Source organism: Colobus angolensis, unplaced genomic scaffold, assembly GCF_000951035.1.
Source record: "Colobus angolensis palliatus isolate OR3802 unplaced genomic scaffold, Cang.pa_1.0 Scaffold27, whole genome shotgun sequence".
Classification (NCBI taxonomy): domain Eukaryota; kingdom Metazoa; phylum Chordata; class Mammalia; order Primates; family Cercopithecidae; genus Colobus; species Colobus angolensis.
In genome coordinates, this window is record NW_012115932.1 from 2900658 (window position 1) to 2920182 (window position 19525).

The following is a 19525-nucleotide window of genomic DNA, read 5'->3' on the forward strand; positions in this document are numbered from 1 at the left end:
AAAAAAAAAAAAAAAAAAAAAAAAAAACCCTGATGGCAATTTAAGAAACAATAGACTCAACTCGCGCTGCCGGCTTTGCTACTTCAAGTGTCATTTTCCACAACCAGGCAAGTTTTTTCCTCTCTCTCTTTTTTTCCTCCTTCTCTCCCAACCAAAGATGTTTCTTTCCTTTGCGTGTAGATGAGGAGGACGCTCGTTGCCGTAGACAGATACACCAGAGAGGGTGGGGGGAAGGGGAGAGAGGGAGAGAGGAAAGGGGGGGAGGGAAAGAGAGATAGAGAGAGAGGAGAGGGAGAAAGAGAGAGGGGTGGACCCTGCTGGATGGAGATTCTGTTTTCTCCTTGCTAAAATAGAAGTGATTTGCAGGCTTTCCCTATGGAATCCAGTTTGACTCTCCCCAGAGCTAAACACAGGCACACTAACCCCAAAGGGAGGAGGCGGGGCCCGCGCCTCGAAGCCCCGCCCCTTCATTTGCATAACGACATCTTTCCGCCCCGCCGCAGCCAATCGCGACCCGGGAGCCGGCTAGCTCGCCGCGCCAGGCCACGCTCTCTCATTAACATCCCGCTCCCGGTGGCGCAGGGGAGCCGGCCAAAGTTCCTTGCAAAGTGGCGAGCGAGGGAGCGCTGAGCACTGGCGTCTGGGCTGGGGAGGAGCGGGTCCGAGCAAGGACGGAGAGGGGACAGAGGGAAAGGGAGGCGGGTGTCTTCCCCAGGAATTTGAGCTTGGGGTCTGCATCCTGGCCATTGCAGTCCTTTAGCATCCTCGCCGCGCCCTGAGCGCGCTGGAGGCTCACAGGCTGCGCCCTCCGAGGGCTGATGCCGCGTCCTGCTCCGCTGTTCTGGGACGTCGGGGACAAAAGTGGAGGAGACGGGAGAGCCCGGGCAGAAAAAGCAGGACGCGCGTCCCAGGTGCCCACCTCTTCGCTTTGAGGCGGGGGCGGTGGGATGGAATATGGGTGCGCGAGGTCGGGGCTGGTAACTCGCGGAGGGGCACGACCTCCACGCTGGGAGGGGTGAATGGACGCTGGGCCAGGGGAAATGAGGAGCTGTGTGTTCCCAGGAAGTTGGGGGCCAGGCTCTGCTCCCACCCCGGCCTCTGAAACGCTTCTCTTTCCGCCGCTAGCCTAGAGGCTGCCAGGGTTGGGCACTGTTCTCACTCACACGCTCACCTCTCTCGGGCAGTCCTCGAGATATGTGAATGGTGGAATGAATGCTGTCACTGGGGCTGTGTCAGGATGCGTTTTTAAATCTTCTCAAATGCCAACCCCTCATTCCCCACCCCAAGTAGTTTGTTTGTTTGTTTGTTTGTTTTTAGAGTAACTACCAAAGCAACAGCGATGTTAGCCGTCCTTGATTAGCTGGTTATTTGGTGCAGGGTTTTTCTCATCCTCCTTTATTCTTCTGTTAAACAGGAGGGCTTGAACAAATCCTTCCTAACTCTGTCTCTGCCATATGAAAAGGCAGAGAAGAGAGGGGGGAGAAGAGAAGGAAGGTGGGGAGGAAAGAAGAAAAGGGGAAGGGGAAAAAAGGAAGAAGGGGAAGAGAAAATGGGAAAGAAGAAGGGAGAGAGAAAGAAGGAGAGAGGGAGGAGGAACGAATGGAAATGGGAGAGATGGAAGGAAAGAAGGAAAGAAAAAAGGATGAAATTGTCTCCTTCCTCAGGCCTTTCAGCATGTATCTTTGTGGCTGACAAAGGAAATAGCTAGAAGTTTCTGGGTAATGTGCCCCATCATTTTTTAGCAGGTTGTAACCTCTAATAAGCACATGGTGAACTTCTGTTTCATTGCCCTCAAAGGAACTCCCTGACTGCAGCCAAATCTGCTAAGGACTCTTTCGGGGAAATTCTCTGCCAGAAATCCAGGTCCCCTTTCTGCTGGCCTTCCTTGGTCCTTTGATTTAAGAAGCTCATGGGGTCAGCGATGGAAAAGTACATATGTCCATGTTGAATAGAGACAGACAAGACTTATGCTTTGTGCTCTTGGCAGAGCAGTGGAGCCACTTCCTGATTCCTAAACTGGATGAAAGAGTGTGGTCCTGGCCTGCAGTGCATGGCCACTGTCCTCAAACACTGCTTTATCTCCTGTGCACAAGGCCTGCCCAGCTCTCACATGTGTAATTTAGATCTCTTGTGTGTTGAGCACTTTCCCCTGGTACCATAATTAATGCCATCTCTTCCAGGACTTCCTTGAAGGGATTGGTCTGATCTTTCTGGATCCCCATAGCATTTACAAGGGTTCCTAACATAGCGTTCATGTTGAAGAAGGGTATAATGGTGGAGAGACTTGAAGGGTTGTAGGTTTGTGGGGACAGGTATGTGAACATTTTCAGTCTCTATAGTATTTAAATGCACAATTGAAACTTGGCCTGCTAAAAACTTTCCAAAACTCCAAACTTAACCTGATGCTCCAGGTCCAAGGGGGTCCCCAGAGTCAATCCCTCCCCCTGCCTGGGCCATATTCTCCAGCTCAGAGAGGATCCTGGAAGGTAAGGAGATCAGGAGGCAAAGCCCACCCATCCTATCAATGGGTCCCATATAGCCCTGGCAAAAGGCCCAGGCCTCCTTCTCTTTAACTGCCTGAACCTCCATTTTACTCTCCAGTAAACAGTCCTCAACTGCAGGACACCCAGCTGAGTCTGGTGGGATGTCTCCAATGGTGAGGGACACACAAGAAGGGAGCAGATCACTGCCAAAGGAAGATGACAAAAGTGCCAGGGAAAGGAAAAGCATAGACACCGTCAGGTCCAGGATCAGCAAGAGACACACAGCAGATAGATTTCTGGGGTCGAGCAGAATCTAGAAGCATCTGCAAAGGAAGCATTTGTTGAGAGCCTGAAGCTGACTGACCCAAATGAGAAAGTGGCACAAAGCAAGAAGCCTTGAGCAGCTCAATTTCTACCCCAGAGCCAGTCTCTCCATGAACTAAATATGAGGGAGGCAATTTCCATACCTGCCAGGCTAGAGAAGGAAGAAAAATAAAAGGGGGCAGGAATATTTTGATAAGACTAATTCCCTTTGGCTGTGCAGAGACAGCATATACCTCACCTGGGGTGGTGAGTGTGCTTTATTTTAATCAAGCAGAGTGTATTCATAGCTTTTCTTCTGGGTGTCCTTGTGCTTTCAACCTGGCTTTCTCATCCTGTAATAAATGTTTAAGTAGGAAGGAGGCTAAAGAGAAGGCGGAAGAGAGACAGAGTGAGCAGAGTGAGTAACAGAAAACTGGAAATGACACCCAGGCCAGCAAAGCAACAGACTTTTTGTGGATTTTCTCTGGTGAATATTGAACCAGCAATTGTAATTTTAAACTTTGAAAAAGAACCTCTTAAATACTCTAAATCTTCATGTGAGGGTAGCATCACCTCCAGAGACAAAGCATGTGTGTAGAGGGTGATTGCCATCATACCTGAAAGCAGATACTTCAAGCACTATCCATCACAATTACCTTAGGTATATACTTTATAGTAAAGGTATCCTGTAAAGAGATATTCTTGTATGTACAGCATTGCCTGGGCTTTATAGTAAATGTGTGATTTGACTTTAGGGTAGTTTGTAATAGTAATCCCCAAACTGCGGTTCATCAGGCTAATCACATGGGGAAGGGTGCAGGCAGTTGTTAGAAATGCAGATTTCCAGGCCTTATCCTCACCCACAGAATCACAACCTCTTGTTTTGGTCCCTGGGATCCGTATTTAAAGTTATTTGGAAACTCTTGATTTTTGAATATATACTATCAAGAGAAAAAGAAGGAAGAGAAGGAATGAGTGAGGAAAAGACTTTTGCGTGGGGGAAAAAAATGACAGCAGAAAGAGTTTACACTTGGAAAGAAAAACCTCTGTTGGGGTTTCCCCTGGACCCTAGTTTCCCTGCTGAGCTCCTCAAAATTTCTGCAGCTATGGGAGTTCAGGACACACAGCTCCTCAGATGCTCCGAGGGCTGCCCAGCTCTCCGGATCTCTTGACCTGGGCCTGGAGGAAGCCCAGGGCACTGTGCAAGCCCTCCCTACCCACCCACTCCCACCTTGACCTTGTGCTCCTTGGCTATCCCAACCCTCTTGAGGCACAGAGAAATCAACTCCCCTTCCTGAAAGGCAACATCTACTAGTAATCTTTGGGAGCTCCAGTAGAAACGCACCGGTCTCCCCAAAGAGAAGAGACCAGATACATACAGCCAAACTAAGACCCGTGGGAGGGTCCCAGCAAAAGAGGGAATCGTCTCTGCTCGTCCGCCCCCAGGAGGCCAGACTTGGGACCTGTCACTTTGAAAATTCTCTTGATCTCCGTTCGCCTTGTGAGGGCGCGCCCCGAGAAGGGCAAACCGTCCCGGACGTGCCCCCTTCCCTCCCCACCTGCCAGGGACAGCTTTGAACGAGGCGGGAGGACAGATGCCTACTTCAGTGTTTGGAAGGGAAAGGGGAAAAGAAAGATGGGACGACCTAAGCCTAGGAGCAAAGTCCCTCAGATTGCGGCCGCTCCAGAGGAGTCGACCAGCAACCTGGAGTCGGGGTTGAGGTGGAGAGGCGTAAGGGCCACGGCGCTGCCCGGTGGAGAATAAGAGTGAGTGGCGGCCCGGAGCCCGGGAAAGCCGGGACCTGCGCGGGGGCACAGCTCTGCGGGGCCCATGAACTGCACCCCGAAGATGGCGGGAGTGGCGGAGCACGGTGAGACACCGCCAGCCCTCAAATCCGTGGCTCTCTTCCTCGGTGAGCTCCACGCGCAGTCCTCGGGGAACGCTTGGGAGTAGCAGGCCAGGGGTCCACTGGAAATCCAGAATCTGATTTCTGTTTCCGACTCCCTGCGCTCCAGAGAGGGCCACCTTTCCTGGCCCAGTATGACCGATACTTCCCGATCCTGGGAGCCCAACTTCACCTCCCACTCCCCCCATGGTACATACAGGGAAACTGAGGCCTAGAGAAGGACAAAGACACCCACAGACGGCTAGAAGACAGAGACCAAGCAAACAACACCGCGGGGCTCTGTCCCCGGCTGGGAGCGCTTAATTTGATTAGGGCCAGAAGACTGGGGCAAGGGGTTCCTACAGATCTTTCCGGGGCGAGCCTGCCGACTCTCTCGGCTTCCCCACCCCGGGGCGGCCCCAGATAATAATAGATCCCATTTGTTGAAGGCTTTAAGGGCAGGAACTCACTGAATATCCGCCACAGACCACGGCAGATAAGACCACTCCGCGTTTTTCAGGTGAGCAAACTGAGGCCCTGTGAGCGAAGTTGCAAAACTTGTCCACGGCCAACAGTTAATAAAGTCGCCAAGCCTGAATATCGCCAGAGCCTGTCCCCTTAAATATAGAGCCAAACAGTCCACCCAGCTGTGGTGCGAATCTCTTGCCCCCAAACGCTCAAGTGTCCTTTGGCTGGGGAGCCCTTGGGCCCGGGTTCCGCAACCGGGAGGAGAAAGGAGCGAGCGTGCACGATGCCTCCCGAGGGCAGGGAGCAGAGGAGAGAGAGAAAATGGGAAGATTATGAAACGTCCTAACTAATGCGCGTACTGAGTGCGCATTCACGTGGTCAGTTACTGATGTGCTTCTCTCTCCTGGCCCGCAGGGACAGAGGACGCCAGGGACGTGCCAGCCCGGGGCCCCGGCTCTGCCACATTTACTATGTGACCTCCTATCAGTCACTTCTCTCTCCCAGTCCTAGCTGAGATCTTAGAGCTCACGCAAGCTCGCCAGTTGGAACAGACTAAGTATCTGACTTTGCAGGGATGTTCCTGATGCCCATCGAAGGACAGAAATCTGGACACTTGCGGTTGTGCTTTAATGGAGGAGATGCTGATTCTGCCCTAGAATGACCATAGATAACTAAAAGCTGAAGTCATTCTGAGTCGGGAGAATACAGTTGGGGGCATTGCCGGAAAGGATCTTTAAGTCAGAGGATGCCCCAGGGCGCGTCATATCCCACCCAGTGGCCCTTGCCCACAGTCTGCTAGCCCACGAGATTGGAGTCCTGTCTGGGAAGGTCCCTGCTCCCTCGGTAGAAGGAGGCTCTGGGGTGGGAGAAGGAAGCTTCCCAGCGATTTGAAAATTAGCATCCCTTCCGTAGCGCAAACCTTATGGAAGAAACCTTGGCCTTAAAACATTCTCAGAGGGGAGACAGGGACTAACAGGCCTATTTACTCAGGGGAAAGTTGGAGGAGGGAACGCGAATTTAGCAGACAAGCTCGAGATGCCTGGATAACAAAAAGTTTGCACGCATACTTCCTTCGAGGGGCAATTTGCTGGATATTTACACACCGTTGCGTGCTGCGAGGTCTTTGTTGGCTACTGGGATGCGAGATGTGTATGATATGTGTGTGCAAATATGTTTGCATGTGCGAAAAGTGGCTGTACATTTGTGGGCCGGTGCAGTAAGTGTGTGTGCCAGTAAGTGACAGTGCGCACTTGGCTGGATGTGTGCGTGGGTGCTTAAGGTATTGGTGCACACAGGCGTGAGTGCGCATGTGTCTAGTGTGTGCACCTGTCATGTGTAGACGTGTCTAGTTTAAGTGAGTGGGGTGTGCATGTGCAAAAGTCCGTGTGTATTTTGCAAGAGCAGCGTACACGTGTGTAAGCCTGAACTCATACGTGGTTTTGTGAACACTTGTGCGTATGAAATTCAGCAAAAAAAAAAGTCCAAAAATATCTAGGTCCAGGCAGGGTGTGGACGGAGGGCCCAAGGGCAGGCTTGCAGACTACTACGCCTTTGGCTGTAGAGAGACGTCTGCAGGGCGCAGGACCCGCCCGAAGACGCGGCTTAGCCAACAGCTCAGCTCCCGGCAGGCGATGCGGGTTCCCGCTGCGGGCACACAGATTACGCGGACTGAACTGGGAACGGTCCCTGCTGGACAGTTCCGTGCTCTTACTCCTTCCTCGCGGACCGTTTCTGATTATTGATGCTTGCCGTGTGTCCTAAAAGGGACCGCTTCCGGGTTATTTGCTTATGTATTTATTATCTTTATCAACGTCATTTTTTGGGCAACTGCCGTGAAGATGCCAAACCCACCAAGACCGCGCTGCCCCACCTCTCGGAGGCTGCCCTGGGAGTGCGGGTGACCCGCGGGCTCCGGAATCTTCCCTTAAGGTGGAGCCACAGCGCCACCTCGCGATCCTCCAGTTTCCCTCCCTCATGGCCACGGAAGACTGGCCCTCTAGGGTCCAAGCCCCCAAGGTCCCACCCTTAGTGGTTTTCCATGCACTTTCATTATTTCCCTTTCTCTCGCTCCAATGTTCCCTTATCCTGAGTATTGAGGCCCCCAAACACGCCTTTCCACCCCACATTTGGACATAGCCGGAATGTCTACCTCCTTCTCCATCCGGTGAAGCACTGCTCCCCCTATAATCACCAGCTCAAAGGTCACCTCTATGAAACCTTTTTAGACTTTTCCAAGGTAGTCATTCGTGCCTTTCCCTGGTTTCCCTACTGCTCGCATCACATTGGACAGGAAACGCTATTTAAACGTTTCTCTCCTCTCCCTAATCAGGGAGCTCCTCTGAGAGGAGCCATGACTATCTTTGTTTATCCAACAATAAAGCCTAGTATATATCAAGTGCATGCTATGGAGCGTTTAATGCACGGTACTGCACAAAAACATATTGTCTTATATCATTTTCCTAGCAAAACCATGAGGAAAGCACCAATATTGTTTCCCATTTTGCAGATGAAGAAACTGAGGTTAGAGAAAATAAGTACCCATCCAAGGTACCATTGCAGAGCCTCACCCAAGTCAGCCTGTCTGATGCCAGAGCCAACTTTTCTTAGCCTCTGTCTTGCAGACTTATTCAACTCTCATGGGCTTTGTGATAGGAAAAGACACATAATGAGTACTTGTGTGTTTATGAATAAATGTATCATTTAAATTATTTCTTCTCCTAGAGACTTGGGTGTGGGAAAGCACTGCAATTATCACATATTTTGATTGAAATGTCACCGCAATTATTATTCTCGAGTATTCCTCTGCTAAGTAGCTAGGAGACCTTGGTCAAGTCACTTCATCCTCAGTTTCCTCAGTTCTAAAAGTAGATTTACTGTGGAGATTAAATGAGAAAAACAATGTGAATTACATGATATATAGCATTCTAGTCATTACTCAGTTAATTATAATAACTCAAAACTACTAAAACACACACACACAAAAAAAAAAACTAAAACACAAAATTGACTTACCCTAGTCACACAGAATTCACTGTACCTCTGTATGAAATCATCTTACTGTTATATATTCATTTGCATCTTAGACATGAATTGTGTAATAAATATTTTTAGTTTATGGTGGTTAGGGTGTTAATGTTAACCTTGCTCTGTTACAAATATTTAAGGGATAGTGGGGAGAGATAAAATAAAACAGTAAACCAGCAAACTTTGCCTCTCATAATTTCCTCTTGCTTTGTAGCTCTTTATCAAGAAAGATTTAAAGAAAGTCTATAAAAGTACTTATTGGCCAGGCACGGTGTCTCACTCCTGTAATCCCAGCACTTTGGGAGGCCAAGGCGGTCGGATAATCTGAGATCAGGAGTTTGAGACCAGCCTGGCCAATATGGCAAAACCCTGTCTCTACTAAAAATACAAAAAATTAGCTGGGCATGGTGACGGGTGCCTGTAATCCCACCTACTTGGGAGGCTGAGGCAGGAGAATCGCTTGAACCCAGGAGGCAGAGGTTGCAGTGAGCCGAGATCGCACCATTTCACTCCACCTGGGCAACAAGAACAAAACTCCGCCTCAAAAAAAAAAAAAAAGAAAAAAGAAAAGAAAAGAGAAAAAGAAAAAAATGCTTATTATTCTGGAAAGTACAAAACTCTATTTTTTAATTTAGGGGAGATTCTGAGCTAGTTTAAGTGTTTCCCTACGTGAAAACTTTGTTGCTACCAATACATTAAAAGTTTAAAAATATATGTCTAAGCAAATGATTGTATCCAAATAAAAGAAAACTCAAATAAAATAATGTATTACTACTAGTATATTAAAAGTTTAAAAATACATGTCTAAGCAAATGATTGTATCCAAATAAAAGAAACAAATGAAGTTTGTCTGAACATATTCTAGACCTTAAGATATTTCCCAAAAAGGTTAAGTTTTAAAGATGTAACATCTCTTTCTAGAGTGACTCATTAAACAAATATTCCTATTGGCAATTTAGGTGAAAATGAACTTTTTCCCCTGCTACAGCTATAACTTTCCTACTGTCCAATTATTTTGGAAAGACTGTTGACCAGTATTGGCATGTCATAAACACATGACTTCTCCTCTGAGAAATGAGACTAATAAAATCCATAAAAGGTATAAACATGCCTCCACATTTTGCTGGCCCACAGGCCATTTCTAGAAACTTCACCCCAGCCCCAATTTAGTTTACTTTATTGTACTTGCTTTCCATTCTATGCAATTCTCTTGTTAGAGATGAAGAAATGAATTCAGGAAACTCTATTAATGTGTTAAGATATTTTATTGTATAGCTGATGGATATTTGGGAATTTGATTCATATTGATGGTGTGAGACACTGGCGTTTTGACAAAGTTGGGGTGTATTCTGTTTTCCTTTTTTATTCCTAGTACGGTGGCCATTAGAGATGTTCACCAAAACTTTGGGTTTTCTTCTTCCAGGTGCATAGAAGGATGGAAGTATTCTGACCCCTCTGCATTTAGCTGTGATCCTGTGATTTAACCTGGCAAATAATGTATTAGCAGAAGTGAGATGTGGCACTTACAGGCAGAACCATGAAGAGCCAGTGTGCAGTTTACCAAATCCCTTTCCCAGTGGCACAGCTGTTGCTGCCCCCCAGATGGAGTTTCCATCAGCATCCCACCCCTGGCACAGACGTGTGGAGTGGAGACCTCTCTGACACCCACAGATGTTTAGCAAGAATGAGAAATAATCCTTTGTTACTGTAAATCCCAGAGATTTTTCTGTACTTCAGTATAACCTAGCCTCTCCTGACTAATATACTTAGAAAGGAAACTCATCTTTTCTTTTCTTTTTGGGAGACAATTTGAAAATTCTTCTCCTAGAGTGAAAAGTAGACTTGCATGTCTAATTAAATAAAATAATCAGCTAATGAAATCATTCAACTAGAAATCTGAATCGTATTTTCTTAATCTATTCGTACATTTCCCCAGGGTCAAAACATCTGGAACCCTCTGAAATAAGGAAAACAACTAGATTTTACAAATACTTAAAAGGAATCTCAGAATTATTGCTAGACCTCGACAAGAATATTCAGTGGGTCCTTAGTCCACTTGCAGATACATCATGAAGTGAGTTACATAGGGTTTGATTAGAAAAGACTTTATGAGCAATTGGCCAGGCATGGTGGCTCATGCCTGTAATCCCAGCACTTTGGGAAGCTGAGGCGGGAGGATCACCTGAGGCCAGGAGTTCGAGACCAGCCTGGTCAACATGATGAAACCCTGTCCCTACTAAAAATACAAAAATTAGCAGGCATGGTTGCACATGCCTGTAGTCCCAGCTACTCAGGAGGCTGAGGCAGGAGAATCGCTTGAACCCAGCAGGCGGAGGTCGCAGCAAGTCAAGATCATACCACTGCACTCCAGCCTGAGTGACAGAGACAGAACCATCTCAAAAGGTAAAAGGCTTTATTAGCAACTGTATGCAGAAGTAAAGGAACTTTTCTCTCTGCATCATGTTCAATTCTATAATTTCAGATTGGTGAAAAGGAAAAATATTTGATTAATGAACATGAATTTAATAACATGATCTAGGGCAAGTCATTTAATTTTTCCAGATCTTCTTTTCCTCATGTGGTGTTACTGACTGAATGTTTCAGCCTTGCCCTGCTCCTCTCTGCCCTGCCAAATTCATATATTGAAACTCAAATGCACAATGTGATGGTATTACTTCCCAAAGATAATTAGGAGGTAATTAAGTTAAGATGAGGCCATAAGGGTGGGATTAGTGTCCTTAAAAGAAGAGGTAGAGACTAAAGCTAGCGTGCACTCTCCATCTGTCTCTCTCTCTCTCTCTGTCTGTCTCTCCCTGCCATACGTGGACACAACAAGAAGGCAGCTGTCTGCAAGCCAGGAAGAGAGCCCTCACCAGAACTTCATCATGTTGGCATCCTGATCTCACTCTTCCCGACTTCCAGAATGGTGAGGAATAAATGTTCATTGCTTAAGCCACCTAGTTTGTGGTATTTTGTTATAGCTGTCTGAGCTGAATAAGACACCTAGAAAACAAGAGTAGACAACATGAACTTCAGGGTACCACTCAGTTCTACTAAGCTAGAATTTTGAGGTATCTGGGTGACAGCAGTTTCAGAGTTGATGCTACAGTATAAAAATCTTCCTGTGTCTCCATCCCCAACACTATTTTGTGAATCTTTTTTCACTTTTTCATACTGATCTCAACTTAAAACAACTGTTTCTTAGGCAAAACAGTACTTCTTTCCTTAAACCTCAAATCTTTTAAACGTGGACATCTGCTAGAAAAGTGTGCTATGTAGGTTTGGGGCCATGTAAAATGCTTTGTCATTTTCTATCCAAGAGGAGAAATTTGCTTGTATATTGAAGAGCTATTCTCTATAGGTTTCATTATCTGATAACCTAAAGAGTTTTTCTGTGGATTTTCAGGAAACTTTTGTGAGAAAATATTGATTGTGTGATGAGTGCTATAGGGTGAAATCATTACTGTCTATTCTTTATCCTTGGTGTGGCATGATTGACTGCCAAGAATAATACTGCTATAATATTTTCATTTGGATAATAATTTAAATTTGACAAAGAAGTTTCACATGAGTTACTGCCTTGACTTCTTGCAACACACCATGCAACTGACATTTCTGCCCCGTTTCACAGAGGAGAAACATGTTTAGATCTGCCCATACTGTGTGGCTAAGAAGCACCAGATTTGGGGTGTAACTCAAAAGCCACAGCTGCCTATGAAATTTAGAAAGCTGTCTGAAGCTTTAGTAGGGAATAGAAAGTGTCAGAAGAATGCCATGGAGCACTTTTTTATAAAAAGATGCAGGACGCTTTCTGTTGCAGACATGATTGCTGGTAACAGATGCCTGGTTCACTCTTATCCTGGCCGCACCTGAGGACTATGCTCCTCTTCTAGAAGTTCGGCGCGGTCATCTGACTTAATTGATCCAGCACATTCATCTGCAGGTGAGAGAACCCCCAGAGCACGTGTTCTCCTCAACCAGAAATATTATTGAGATTAGATCCATCAGTTTGGGTCCTGATACCCGTACAGATATCCAGCCCTGAAAAGTAAAAACAAGCTTCTTTTCTGAGCAGTTCATCATGCACTGTTTTCTTTCCATGAACAGAAGATTTTAACACTAAGATGATTTTATAGGCAGACATGTAGAAGAAGCTAGCAGAGGTTTCTTAAACCCATTTGTGTCTATAGAGCCATACAGTTATCCAGGACTGAAAACTATTAACAAACTTTTTTTTCTGAACACTTCATCATGTAGTTTTTGCTCAGTGAATGGAAGATTTTATCACAAAGAGAAGTTTGTAGGCAGACATTTAGAAGAAACTGGCAGAAGTTTCTTGGACCATATATGCCTATAGGGCCATACAGATGTCCGTCCCTGAAAAGTGAAAACAAGTTTCCTTTCTGAACAGTTTATCATGTGCTGTTTTTGTTCAGTAAATGGAATATTTTAATGCCAAGAAGAGTTTGTAGGCAGACAGAAGCACCGTGAGCTCTTTACCAGTATGCAATGGATTTAATGTAAGCAAGTGGTTTAAGCCACTGGAATTTCTGGCTTGCTTGTTATTGCATCTGAACTTAGCTTGTCTTCATTGGCACAGTTTCCTAATTCAAATTTAAATCTTTTGTAAAAGAGAACTATCTTTGTAGGGTAGACACTCTTATACTTCAGCCATAGACACATACCTTTCAAGGAGAAAGTATTCTTCTAGACCTCTCATGTTTTTATTTAAATTAATTTTATTATGTAACTTAAATATGTGCAAGCATAAAACTAGAGATCATTTCTTCATGCATAACAATGCTTAAACAATGGTGAAACTAAACTGCAAACTAAATGAAGAAGAAAAATCCCACAAAACCAATGATTTATAAGTAAACAATAATAAAATATGCAGATGACATTGTTTTGTGGAAACTGAATTACCTCTCAAATATCAACATTGCTTTGAATTCAATGGAGTAGATTCTTTTGGATATGGCATGCCTTTATAGTTATGTCATTTGTATCGCTTAATTCTTCTACCACTTTTCTCTCTTTGTAAACTACCACAAAACATTCCTTAGCTCATAGTATATAGGAAAAGCTTAAAGGAATAATTTCAGTATCAAATCCATTTCAGCCCCTTCTTACCAGCCTATGACAATTCAGAATTACCGTTGGCACCAGTAAACATAAACTAAAACTTAAGCTCAGAAATTTCATGTCAGTCTTCAGTTTAAAGGTATTGCCCAGATGAATCTGTTTAACTTTTTAAGATTATCATTGAAATGAAACCCTAAGTTTTAAATTTCTTACTAACAACTAGGAAGCTTCCCACCCTCAAGAACACATTTCAGATGCCACTGAAGTGCACACTTTAAAAACAGTTAGAGGGGTACATGTCATGTTAAGTATTACTATATTTTACCACAATTAAAAAAGATTTTTCAGAAAGAATATCACAAGTATGATGAGAATCTTATCACTACTACAACTATTTTGATGCTGGGTAACCTTGAGGCAAGTTGCTTAACCTCTCTGAACCTCAGATAACTTATTTGCAAAGCAGTTCTGTCTTTGGTTTTTGTTTGCTTGATTGTTTTTTAGAGACAAGGTCTATGTTGGCCAAGCTGGAGTGCAGTGGCTGTTAACAGGTGTGATCAAAGATCATAGCAGCCTCAAACTCCTGGGCTCAAGTGAGCCTCCTGCCTCAGCCTCCCAAGTTGCTAGGACTATAGGCTCAGGCTACCATGCCCAGCTTAAAGAGTTGTTTTGATGAACAAAAAGAAGAGTGAATGGAAGAGTCTAGCACAGTACCAGTCTGTGGAGAACTGCTTTGCATTTTCCTTCTGGGCAATAGCAAGGCTGCATTTCCTGGCTTCCATTGAAGTCAGGGTGAGGTGAGATTGAAGAAAGCCATTTCCAGACATAGTCCATCAATCCTCCTGCATAATCTTCCACTCTTTTTCTCTTCCTCCTGTGGGCTAAATCAGAGAATCTAACACTGGACTCTGATGCCCTCTGGCAAGACTTAGCAAATTTTCCCTGTAATGGGACAGATGGTAAATATTTTAACCTTCGTGGACCATACAGTCTCTGTCACAACTGCTTCACTCTACCATTGCAATGTGAGAGCAGCTACAAAGCACAAATGAAAGGGAAGTGAATAGGTGTGACTGTCTTCCAATAAAACTTGATTTACAAAAAAATGTTTAAAAACAGTAGGTTGGCTGAGATGGGCGGATCATGAGGTCAGGAGTTCAAGACCAGCCTGATCAACATGGTGAAACCCCACCTCTAGTAAAAATACAAAAATTAGCCGGGCGTGGTGGCATGCACCTCTAATCCCAGCTACTCAGGAGGCTGAGGCAGGAGAATTGCTTGAACCTGGGAGGCAGAGGTTGCAGTAACATGAGATTGCGCCACTGCACTACAATCTGGGAAACTCTGTTTCAAAAAAAAAAAAGAAAAACAGTAGGTAGGTTGGAATTGACCCGTGAGCCACAGTGTGCTGACTCCCACACTAGGGTATCCCAGAGTCAGAAAATGGAAGGCGTTTGTGTCCATAAACTACTACATGAGGAAATAGATTTTGTATGAGCAAGACATGAACATCTATTGTGTTAAGTCATTGAAATTTCAGAGCTGTTTGACAATAGCCTACTCTGATATAATGCTTAAACACGTAGATGGCTTTCTGTAAATACCACACTTCCCTTTTCTCCCTACAGTTCTTTTAAAGATGGGGACTGTGGATTATTCATCTGTTTACCCTCTCCAGAGCCTCCCCAATACCCATTAATGAAATAAATATAATTCCCATCAGAAAAATAAAGATGTGCATGAAGAGATTAATGGATACAGCATCTATAACATTCTAGGTTGTCACTGCCTCCCCCTCCTTCATTCCACTGCCCTTTTCCTAGACACATATTTGGGATGTTTTGTGCCCCATCCCAGATAACAAGATACATGTATCTGTGAGACGATTTTCTTTCTTTCTTTCTTTCTTTTTTTTTTTTCCTTGTCACCCAGGTTGGAGTGCAATAGCACGATATTGGCTCACTGCAAACTCCACCTCCAGGTTCAAGCGATTCTCCTGCCTCGGCCTCCTGAGTTGCTGGGATTATGGGCGCCTGCCACCATGCCCAGCTAATTTTTGTATTTTTAGTAGAGACGGGGTTTCACCATATTGGTCAGACTGGTCTTGAACTCCTGACCTCAGGTGATCCGCTTGCCTCGGCCTCCCAAAGGACTGGGATTACAGGTGTGAGCCGCTGCACGTGGCCTATGAGATGATTTTCTTGAGTAGAATGAAGGAAGCTTGGCTACTGAGTCCATTTTATGTGAACACATTGCTGCTTATTATAGTCAGTCCCTGGAACCCATTGTAAACTCAGTTGTGGGTTTTTGCTCAGCTACCGTGTAATAACAGTCGCAGCTTGCCTCCTGTCATCCTAACACCATCACCATTGTGGGTGGATATTTTTACCCCTAGTTTATAATTAGGAAGCCTGAGACCCAGAGGGATTAAAGAGCTTTTCCAAAATCATATGGCTGGCAACACCAGTAATCTGGGCTGCCTGAGTCCTAAACATCATTCTACCCCAGCATTGAATTCTGAGACCTCTAGAATCTTACCCACCTTCCCTGTTTGAAACATATTTGTTGGGGAACAATTGACCTCAGAATGAGTAATTTGTCACTACTCTGAGAAAGTTTCACCGAGTTTCACATTTTTCCATTACAAAAGGAAAATGAGAAAATATGTCCTAGATACGACAGAGAAAAATACTTCATTGTCTTAATTGCCTTTCTATTTCAATCAAGGAACGCATTTAATTATTTCTGAACTACATTCAAAACTCTCTCTCAAGAATATTCCTCTCCCCAGGTGAGTTAACCAAAGCTCTGCACAACATTTCTCAAGTCTGAATAATAACATCACAAAATTTGTTGAGCACTTTTTATATGCCAAACTGGTCTAAATTCTTTCTGTTTATGACCTCATTTATTCCTCATGGCAAGTCTATGAAGTGGAAGCAATCATTATCTCTTCTAACAAATGAGTAAACTGAGGCACAGAGGGATGAGATAGTTTATCTAAGATCATAAGACAGTAGGTGGTGAAGTCAGCATTGGATCCCAGACCACGCCCGAGGCCACCACTCCACCATGCTGCCTCTCAAGAAAAAGATTCGGTTTCCCCTTTGAGATACCCATTTCTGAGTATACGTGCAAAAGTAACGTTGAGAAACCACCCCAGATGATTTGATTAAGCTACAGAAGGGACATTTGGGGTCTCAAGCCTCTAGAAATCAAGGTGGAGCATGTAGAGGCTATAGGGTCAGGAGAAGCAGGGTTTGACTTCTATTTTTTATTTTTTCTTTGAGACCAAGTCTCGCTCTGTCACCCAGGCTGGAGTGCAGTGGTGTGGTCTCGGCTCAATACAACCTCCACCTCCAGGGTTCAAGCAATTCTCCTGCCTCAGGCTCCTGAGTAACTGGTATTACAGGCGCACTCCACCAGGCCGGCTAATTTTTGTATTTTTAGTAGAGACGGGGTTTCACCATGTTGGTCAGGCTGGTCTTGAACTCCTGACCTCGTGATCCGCCTGCCTCGACCTCCCAAAGTACGGGGATTACAGGCATGAGCCACCGCACCCAGCCTGGGTTTGACTTCTTAAGCAACCTGAGGAACGATGTCCTTGCTGCTGAGCACAGCTGCTCTGAGCCCTGGAAAGCCCACATGACACACACTCAGCACCCAATGCTGGCTTCATCATGGCTGTTGGAAACCACGTGGAAAAGAAATAACTTTTTTTGTGATCTGTACGTTATGGCTATTATTTTTTACCTCGCTTAGCTTTTCAAGAAAATGAAGACCAGTCGACATAGTATTTGTACTCTAAAATTGAATGGCATGAACACATGTGTTGTACAAGTGAGAAGAAGTATTTTCTTGTGTGATGGACTATAGCCTTCAGAAAGCACCTACTATTAAACAGAATAGAGATTGGATTTTGAAATATGTAGGCCACATCAGTAGGAAAGTTGACACTTCAAATTGCTCACAAGGACTTTAAACTTTACAACAGGTAAAATGTGGAGTACCTTATGTTTTCAGACCAAATGATTTTGTAATTTGAATTCAAAATTTTTTTAGTCTTCACAGTAGTCTTAGTTTTAAAAGCATAGTTATTTTTAGTATTTTGATAAAAATATTCTATTTCATTAATTTTGCATAAGGGCATGTGTGAGAAGCATTGATATTTTTAAAATATAAAAATACAGCCTCCTTCTAATAAGCAAGAGCAATTGTTGATTTTTAAATTTTGTGGTTTTGGAGGCTTCCATTCACAAATCTGATTCTTTAAATAAATCTATCTCCAGTAAATATGCTGGCACTTAGACTACGAGTTCAGTTAAGATTTGTGGAACTCACACTGTCTTGAGACTTGCAAACGGTTGTTGTTCAATAAGGACTTGGATAATATTCTTAAATAACTAGGATTAGATAAGAAATTTAAGCAAAGTTAATTTCCCCTTCCTTTTCCTTGATGCTAGTCCATAATCCTATCCAGAGTACTTCACATGCAATTAAGCACTCAAATTCCATCATGTTGTGGGAATATCATGCCAACTTGGATATACTCAAGAATGTGAAAGACCAAAATAGTATCATTGAGCTTCTGGTTTCCAGTCATGGCGGCTGGGTCATTCGAATCAACCATCTACTACCAACATACAGACACACACACACACACACACACACACAGGTCAAAATAATTTTGAACTCAACTGAAAAGAAAAAAACAGCAGTCGGAAGTTCCCAGGACAATTTGGGGAGACAGACTCGTAACCAGAAAAACAACTGGAATATCAGACACGAAAGCACTTAGGCCTGAAAGCATTGCTGGCTATTGTTCACTTGGGCTCTGCTCAGGGGTTGCATGGAGAGAGGCAGCAAAGGTCAGGGCTCAAAGCCATCCAAGGTGGGAAATCTTTAGGAGACCTCCTCAAATTAAGCTAGGATTTCAATGAGAATCTGCAGAATCAACAGAAAGCAGAAATATTTGCACTCCCCTCCTGTACTGAAAGTATCATACAGACTAAAATATCACCATAGTTACCATGTTTAAAGGAGTAAATGACAAACTCTACAATATCTGCAGGAAACAGAAAAACTATAAAATTTGTCATACCAGATTTGAAAAAGAAATAATTTTTATAAATAAAGACTAAAATAATGTTAAGAACTCAGTGAATGGATTTGACAGCAGATTGGATAAGAGAGAATTAATGAATGGAAAGATATATTAAACTATCCAACTGAAACATGGAACAGGAAAAATAAAAACGAGAGTAAGACACAAGAAGGATATAGTGAGAAATCTAACATCGTGTCCTTGGGAGGAGAGGAAAGAGAAGATGTGGTGCAGGAAATGTTTGCAGAGAAAATGGCTGAGAATTTTCCAGAATTGAAGGAACATGTTAATCTATAAATTGAGGAGATCCAGGGAACCCCAAGCAAGTAAAATAAAATCTGCAACTAGATGCACTATAGTAAAATTGCAGAAAAACAAAAGTAAAGAGAAAAATATTTAAAACAGCCAGAGGAAAAAAAGAAAGTTAAGCTATTTTTTTAAATTAATTAATTAATGTATTTATTTTTGTGAGATGGAGTCTCGCTCTGTCGCCCAGGCTGGAGTGCAGTGGCACAATCTAGGCTCACTGCAACCTCCGCCTCCCGGGTTCAAGCCATTCTCCCGCTGAGTAGCTGGGACTACAGGCACCCGCCACCACACCCCGCTAATTTTTTGTATTTTTAGTGGAGACTGGGTTTCACCGTGTTAGCCGGATTGGCCTCAATCTCCTGACCTCGTGATCCTCCCACCTCGGCCTCCCAAAGTGCTGGGATTACAGGCGTGAGCCACGGTACCTGGCCCAGTAAGTTACTTTTTAAAGAATGACAATCAGAGTGATTCTAACAAAGAGCCAGCTCTTCTCTCAGCAGCAGTAATGGTAGAGAGAAGATAGTGAAATGGTGTCTTCAGTGTACCAAAAGAAAATCATTGCCACATAGAATTCTACACCCAGTGAAAGTAAGACTAAACATGACAGAATTTGTCGTCAGGAGAGTCTCACTACAGAAAATCTCTTGCTGTACTTAGGCAGAAAGATAATGACACCAGAAAGAAAATCTGATAAGCATCAAACTTTGTGGAACAAAGAAAGTTGGTAATGTGGGTAAACAAAATAAGCATCGACTGTATAAAATAGCAATGAGAATTTCTAATGGGGAAAAGGGGGAATTGATTAAATTATCAGACAACAAAAGCATATGAGTTTGAAGAAGGGAAATAGAGAAATAATAAAA

At 44.1% G+C, this 19525-nt stretch overlaps 1 long non-coding RNA gene across 1 annotated transcript; it reads left to right on the top strand.

Annotated features, from left to right (window-relative positions):
* Positions 1 to 555: 555 nt before the first annotated feature.
* Positions 556 to 17555, top strand: LOC105515780. Its single transcript, XR_001002387.1, has 3 exons — positions 556 to 911; positions 11968 to 12107; positions 15182 to 17555. It is a non-coding gene; the product is annotated as an uncharacterized LOC105515780 (long non-coding RNA).
* The last annotated feature ends 1970 nt before the right edge of the window (positions 17556 to 19525 follow it).